The following is a 7,790-nucleotide window of genomic DNA, read 5'->3' as shown; positions in this document are numbered from 1 at the left end:
ATAAATTTGTTATGAGCAATTCAAATTGAATGAAGTGATACTAAATCAATTGTTTATAAATTTTGATTATTTTTTCCAATTTTAATTCATTAGTAACACATTAAATTCATTATTTAGTGATCTACCTTAATTTATTTTGGTACTCATGGCCCTCCATACATAATGGATACTGACTGGCTAGGTAACTTGTCAGTTAGATAATCTCTAACTGCTATTCCTAAATGTTTTATGGATGCATGGAACTTATACTATATTGTAACCCTAAGAGGAACGCCTCACTGATTTCTATTGAACTCAGTTTCTAGCACAAATACACGTACACACTTCTGTGTTGACACAGTACATTCAAGGTGAGTTTCCTTGTGATTGTTCTTTAGGTTCACATAATATGTCTTTCATTTCTTATCAGCAACACGCACACACACACACACACACACACACACATTTGGTGAATGGATTGTTATCAATCCATCATCATCATCATCATTTATTTATATAGCACTTTAAAACACACCAATCCATGTACAAAATATCATTCGTTTGCAGTTGTTGAAGTTGTACATGGACCATCGTGTATACATTTACATTAGCACAAGTATGAAAATAGCAAGTACTCACAAGCGAGCATTTCTCATGATACAACGTCAACAAATGCAAATGAATAATGCTATGTACACAGACCAGGTCCTGTCTTCAGAACAGTATCTCTATTAACTCTCAACAAAGTTCTTGCATATGAGTTGTTTAGAAGTCATCAATACATTTTAGCTACAGAAAATGATGTAGATTACACAGTGATGTGTTATGTGGTAGCATACATTCAAATTATGTCATGACACTGTAATACCAACACTGCAAATATAAATCTGTTAAATGGCTGTTTACAAACTAACATGGAGCAGTGTAATACTTAATGTTGCTCTTAACTATTTAATATAATAATTAAAGGATCTTGTTCTTGAACCACTGATCATACAGGTGTGTATCGGTGTTATGCAAAAGCTTTACACCTTCCAAACTGGTCAAACGTTAAACAATAGACAATTAATATGAGCACCCTACAGCAACTTTCTGTCAAAACAGTTGATATATAACTAACACGAAATTGGAAATATATTTTTTTATACACACATCAATTTGTTACACTCAAGATCAGAAAAGGCAAACAGGTATTCACAAAGCCTTAGGAGGATTAGGAGTCTTTCACAGGCAAAACAAAGGTGTGGAGAAAACAAAGGCGTGGCTGCCTCACAGGTAAGTGACGTCACACAATGCCATGGTTACTCGCTCAACCCTAGAACAGACATAGGATGGGCTGTTAATCTCTGGAAAGCTTTAACACTCCTTGGTGCCTGCTCTAGTCTGTCCCTGTGAAACAAAATGCCTGAAGCGTTGACATGAATTTTTCAGCGAAACAGCATCTCCTCATTTTTTTCTTCGTACAACTGGAGAAGGGGGAAAGCTTACATTTGTAGAAAACTGAATGGTAACATCCAATGAAGGTATGTAATCTTTTTAAATGCATTTTTTGTCTCTCATGTCTTTCAAATAAGGGAGCAGCAGCAAAAAAGTAAACTAGGCACTGTCACTGGTTGAGAGATATTTCTATAGAACATTTGAAAAATATGATCCTCAGGGATCAGCCCGTGTGAGGTAATAGCACTCTAATAACTTGCATTTAATCATTTGATGAATTGACTTGTTTGAAAGCAAAACCACTGACAGAAAGCTATCTCAATACCTTATCTCTCCTCTAGCCAAGAAATGGTGGAAAGTGAGAAGCCAGCAGAGGATGGGAGATGGTTCAAGTTTTCCCGGAAGTTTTTCGTTTTTATTTTGATATTTGCAGGTCTTTTCCTGATTTACAGCAGAAATACAATGACACCAGGCGGGAACCCAAAAAAGTGGATGCAAAATCAATCAGCAAAATTGATGAATTTCTTCAGTGGTCAGATACTAAATATATCCTCACTAAACACTACAGCTAATGACAACTCCTCTTCTCAGAATACAACTCTACCACCAACTCCTGTTCCTTACATGTCACCTGGACCATATTTAGTCGAATACCCCTACGACTACCAGTACATCATAAATGAGCCACAGAAATGTGAACAGGAGAAGCCATTTGTGGTTCTGATCGTTCCTGTGGCCCCAAACAATAGGCAACACCGTGACATCATTCGCAACACCTGGGGGAGTGAAAGTCTCGTCCTGGACAAAGTGGTGAGGCTTTTCTTCTTACTGGGGCTGCACGCGGGGGTGGAGGTGGAGCAGGTCCAACAGCAGGTACTTCAGGAGAGCAAAGAGCATCACGACCTGATCCAGAGCAACTTTGTGGACTGCTACAAGAATCTCACCATTAAGACCATGGTGATGCTGGAGTGGCTAACTGCACACTGCTCCAGCGCCTCTTATGCTATGAAGATTGATTCAGACATGTTCCTGAATGTACATAATCTTGTCAGTATGCTCTTGAATGCTCAAAATCAAACTATATGACTGGGCTTGTGGCAAATGGCGCTACAGTACTGCGAAATCCAAGCTCTAAGTGGTACCTACCTCATAACATTTATGCTCGCCACAGTACCCCGCTATGCTCTGGGCCTGGGCTACATTTTGTCTTTAGACCTCCCAAAAAAAGCTCACTGAGGCATCCAGACATGTTAAAGCAGTTTACATTGAGGATGTGTATTTAGGGTTGTTAATGCAGCACCTGGGCATTCCTCCCACCGACCCCCAAACTGGGGTTACTTCTATGTATTTCCTTTGCCATATAATCGCTGTGCCTTCTCCAGGATAGTAGCCACCACAACTTCTCCACACACTAACCATGAGCAGATTTGGAATGACTTTAAAAAACCAGGCCCGTACTGCTAACCTGAAGCTGAAAAGATAAGATAAAATGCAACATGAAACAACAGGGCAGAATTTCCTTGACTCTTTAAAAATATATATTTTTATATTCACATATAGGCTATTATGATATTCATGTACTATCTCCTAATCTCAAATTTTATTGAAACTGAACTAGTATTGTTCCGCTGTATATTTAAACTACACAGTCAGCCATTTTATGTAGCTTATTATTTAAGGAGTGAAATTTTATTATCTTTGTAAATGAAGGTTAAAAAGTGTAATAGTGAAAACATGCAGTAAGACCTGTTCTTGAGCCTTTACAAAACATGATCCCTGACCATCTTCTCAAGTTACAGTCCTCTCCTCTTTGTTCACAATTTCTGGGAAAAAGGAAGGTACACATGAAAGAAACAGAAACCCTTAAGCATATTGACATTAAACACATATTTTGTAACAGGTCAGTTTATGATATAATTTATTTCTCACTGAGCCAGCGATTAAGAAGTTAATAATTTTCCAAGGTGCATGAATAACATTATAAACAAGCTCTACCTTTGAGGTCTGCTGCATGTGTCCTGTCAAACTGTACCCATGCGTTAATTATGGGAATATACATAACACAGGAGTGAAATAAATGTATCCTTGTGGCCCTAATTTTTATTACTTTTTAAACTTTAGTGTAGAAAATGATTTTAGACATGAGATTTCTGTTGATGTATGTAGAAAATAGTTTAAGGGTTGAAGGAAGTTCTTCTTTAATCACTCCTTCTTCTGTTCATGTTCTAGGCCCCATCTTCACTTACCATACTGTATATATAAAGGAAATGATGTCTTCCAAAAATTCCTTCTTTTAAGTCCTGTCTGAATTTTTCTTCCACTAAAAGACCGGCTACTATCAACCAGGTCACCATATCTAGAGTAAGGTTTTGTTTTATGTTTAATAAATAAACTGTCAGAAACTACATGTTACATTTTTATGAACTTATTATATTTTGGATATTTTAGTGATCCAAATAGGATAAAACATAAGAAAAAATGAGAGTGGTACTCACCCTAACCCTGGACGTTTTGAAAGATTTTTTTGCTTGTTGTTCTGTACAGTAGATGCACTAACTTTTGTCTACAACTTTTGTCAAAACATTTTATTGAATTATAATATATAATTATAATATAACTTTAGCAGGTACACTATGTATACATTCCATGTGTAAATATGGTGTTAAAATGTATATAAAAAAGGTTACAGGGCAATATTTGTTTACCATAACTGCTATGAAAACAGGTTTTTTTCTGTTATTACCAGTTCGAAAAATACTGTTGACTATTATATTAGACTCTTCTGAATATCTGTCTACTTTATGCCATGCAATTAAATGACCAATCACTGCTTAATGTATTTTGAAATAAAGCTGTACATGAAGGAACTGAATAGATCTTTTTTTTTACATTTACACTTCTGACATGTGATGTGTGTAACAGTGAAAATCTTAGAAAGGTTAAATGCAGACACTTTGTGGATATTTTGTACACCACAATTAAACAATGGGATAAAATGGAACGAGTTGAACCTCTATGTTGACTGATTTGTGTGTGCAATAAATAATTGATACAGCTAAGTTTTAGGAAATGTGTCTATTATATGTATTTTTTTTTTTTTTTTACATGTATGTGTGTACTTTCATGGCTCTTTCATCATCCACTTACCTTTCATCTGGAACTACTGTTATTTTTTTTTGTAAAATGTGTCAACAGCTGTTAAAAATATATCTCTTTTCATTACAAGACTTCAAAATACCTATATAAACAAAATAAAACCACTGGTCTATCTAATCATAAATCCTTTGAAGAGTTCCTACATTGGACCATTTTAAAAGACATTTTGCCTAAATTAGGTGTTAGTGTCTGACCTCAAATATGAAACTGACTCCATTTGCTCCATTTGCTCCCTCGTAGGGTCTCGCAAGGGAAGTTGGTCCTGGGTGAAGGGCCGAACAAAGCGTTTTATAAATGAGAGAAAGATCAAGGGAACAATTAATCATGGCAGGGACTCACCATGGAGCCAGGCCTTTTCTCTCTGCTTCATAATGTATCAGTGGTTATTGGGGGCCCACCACACTGCATCGAACTTACAGGTCAACTATGTACAGACTTTGTTTTCACAGTGTTTCACACATAGCTTTTTCATCCATCTCCTCTGCTCTCCTTCCTTTTTTTGCTCAATGTCACCAGTCCCACCATTCTATTAAGATCAAATAGGGAGTCATGACTTGCAGCTGTGCCAGCCAGACTCTCCTGACTCCACCCCTGAACTCTCTGCTTCACCTCTCCCCTGCAGTTGAGCCGCAAACCACACCCTGCCACCACACTCTGCTTTGTGACTTTTCTTTCTCCTATTTCTGTAAGTCCATTTCTTTGTTTTTGTCTTTGCTTGTGTTTTGCCAAATGGGTCATTGTAACCTTGGGCCAATGGAAGAGAAGATTCTACACCCTGTAGTAAAACAGTAGACTCAGTAAACTCTGTTTCAGTAAACTCTGCTTTTCTCCTGAGTATATTTTTTTGAGTGGTGTTATTTTTTTATTTGGATAAATAGATAGCACATTTCACCAAAACGTTAGGGAAGGCATTTTTACAATGAGCCAACACTGCTTCCATGGGGTCAAACTGGAAATTACAACATTCATTTAACTTGATTAGATAACTGATATTTCTTGTTCTTTCATTTACAAGTTTGCGTGCGTAATCTACACAGCACAGATTTCCAGACTTTTCTGCTTTCATCCTTTGCCATGTAACAGATTTGTGGACTCAGAATGATTTAGACCCCACTTATACAAGCCTCCTCAAAGAAGTCCTGCAGTTAATTAATGGTTCAATCTTAAATATCATCAACCTATCTCTAATAATCAGTTATGTACCACAGGCCTTCAAGCTGACAGTAGTTAAACCATTTCTTAAAAAGCCATCTCTAGACCCAGCTGTCTTAGCTAATTATAGACCAACCTTCCTTTCATATACAAAATGCTTGAAAGAGTAGTTGTCAAACAGCTAACAGATCATCTGCAGAGGAATGGCTTATTTGAAGAGTTTCAGTCAGGTTTCAGAGCTCATCACAGCACAGAAACAACTTTAGTGAAGGTTACAAATGATCTTCTTATGGCCCCCTCACAGTGGACTTATCTCTGTGCTTGTCCTGCTAGACCTCAGTGCAGCTTTGATACTGTCGACCATAATATTCTATCAGAGCGATTGGAGCACGCTCTAGGTATTACAGGTACTGCATTGCAGTGGTTTGAATCACATCTATCTAACAGACTCCAATTTGTTCATATAAATGGAGAGTCCTCTTCACACACTAAGGTTATTTATGGCGTTCCACAGGGTTCAGTGCTAGGACCAATTCTGTTTACATTATACATGCTTCCCTTGGGCAGTATCATCAGAAGACATAGCATAAATTTTCACCGCTATGCAGATGACATGCAGCTCTATCTATCTATGAAGCCAGGTAACACACACCAATTAGTTAAACAGCAGGAATGTCTTAAAGACATAAAGACCTGGATGGCCTCTAACCTTCTGCTTCTAAATTCAGATAAAACTGAGGTTATTGTACTCGACCCTGAAAATCTTAGAAATATGGTATCTAACCAGATTCTCACTCTGGATGGCATTACCTTGGCCTCCAGTAACACTGTGAGGAACCTTTGACCAGGATATGTGCTTCAGTGCACATATTAAACAAATATGTAGGACTGCTTTCTTCCATTTGTGCAATATCTCTAGATTAGAAATATACGGTGGCCCCTAGAGACAAAGCACGTACAAACTCCAAAGCACATGCAAACTCCAAAACACATGCAAACTCCAAAACACTTGCAAAATCCAAAACACATGCAAACTCCAAAACACTTGCAAAATCCAAAACACTTGCAAAATCCAAAACACTTGCAAACTCCAAAACACTTGCAAACTCCAAAACACTTGCAAAATCCAAAACACTTGCAAACTCCAAAACACTTGCAAAATCCAAAACACTTGCAAAATCCAAAACACATGCAAACTCCAAAACACTTGCAAACTCCAAAACACATGCAAACTCCAAAACACTTGCAAATTCCAAAACACAACGGAAGTGCTCCAGGACGCTAGGGGCAGTGTTGAGCTTTCGTTACCTAGTAACTACACAAGCCAGGAAGTACCAATGACCGGATTTGGGCTCTATCCCAATTCAGGGTCTGCAGCCTTAACACTAGAATTACTGAGCCTTTTTTCCCTGGTGCAAGTCCCTACTACTAGATTTACTGGCCTGCGCAGATTTGCGTAAATTCCCCCCGACCTTAACACCTCTTGGCACCCCGCTGAGATTTTCACAGGTCGTCAGCTCCATTGTTCTCCTGCTTTTGTTGTGCAAACACACCCTCCCCCAACCCCTAACCATGAGAGATTCAAGTCTTTCCTTCCCTGCAAGGCTACTTTCCTTCCTTACCTGCCTGCATGCCTGTCCATAAACATATATACACAGAGTTGTACATATATTTATATATTTATAAAGCCACACCTTATATAATATGCATAAAGTCTAGTTATACACACACACACATATATATATATATATATATATATATATATATATATATATATATATATATATATATATATATATATATATATATATATATATATATATATATATATATATATAATATATATATATATATATATATATATATATATATAATATATATATATATATATATATATATATATATATATAATATATATATATATATATATATATATATATATATATATATATATATATATATATATATATATATATATATATATATATATATATATATATATATATATATATATATATATATATATATATATATATATATATATATATATATATATATATATATAT

General features: G+C 36.2%; 1 pseudogene; it reads left to right on the top strand.

Annotated features, from left to right (window-relative positions):
* Positions 1-1,878: 1,878 nt before the first annotated feature.
* On the top strand, positions 1,879-2,880 carry LOC116330677 (annotated as a pseudogene).
* The last annotated feature ends 4,910 nt before the right edge of the window (positions 2,881-7,790 follow it).

Source organism: Oreochromis aureus, unplaced genomic scaffold (assembly GCF_013358895.1).
Source record: "Oreochromis aureus strain Israel breed Guangdong unplaced genomic scaffold, ZZ_aureus HiC_scaffold_388, whole genome shotgun sequence".
In the NCBI taxonomy this organism is placed as follows: Eukaryota; Metazoa; Chordata; class Actinopteri; order Cichliformes; family Cichlidae; genus Oreochromis; species Oreochromis aureus.
This window is presented reverse-complemented; position numbering and strand designations above follow the sequence as displayed.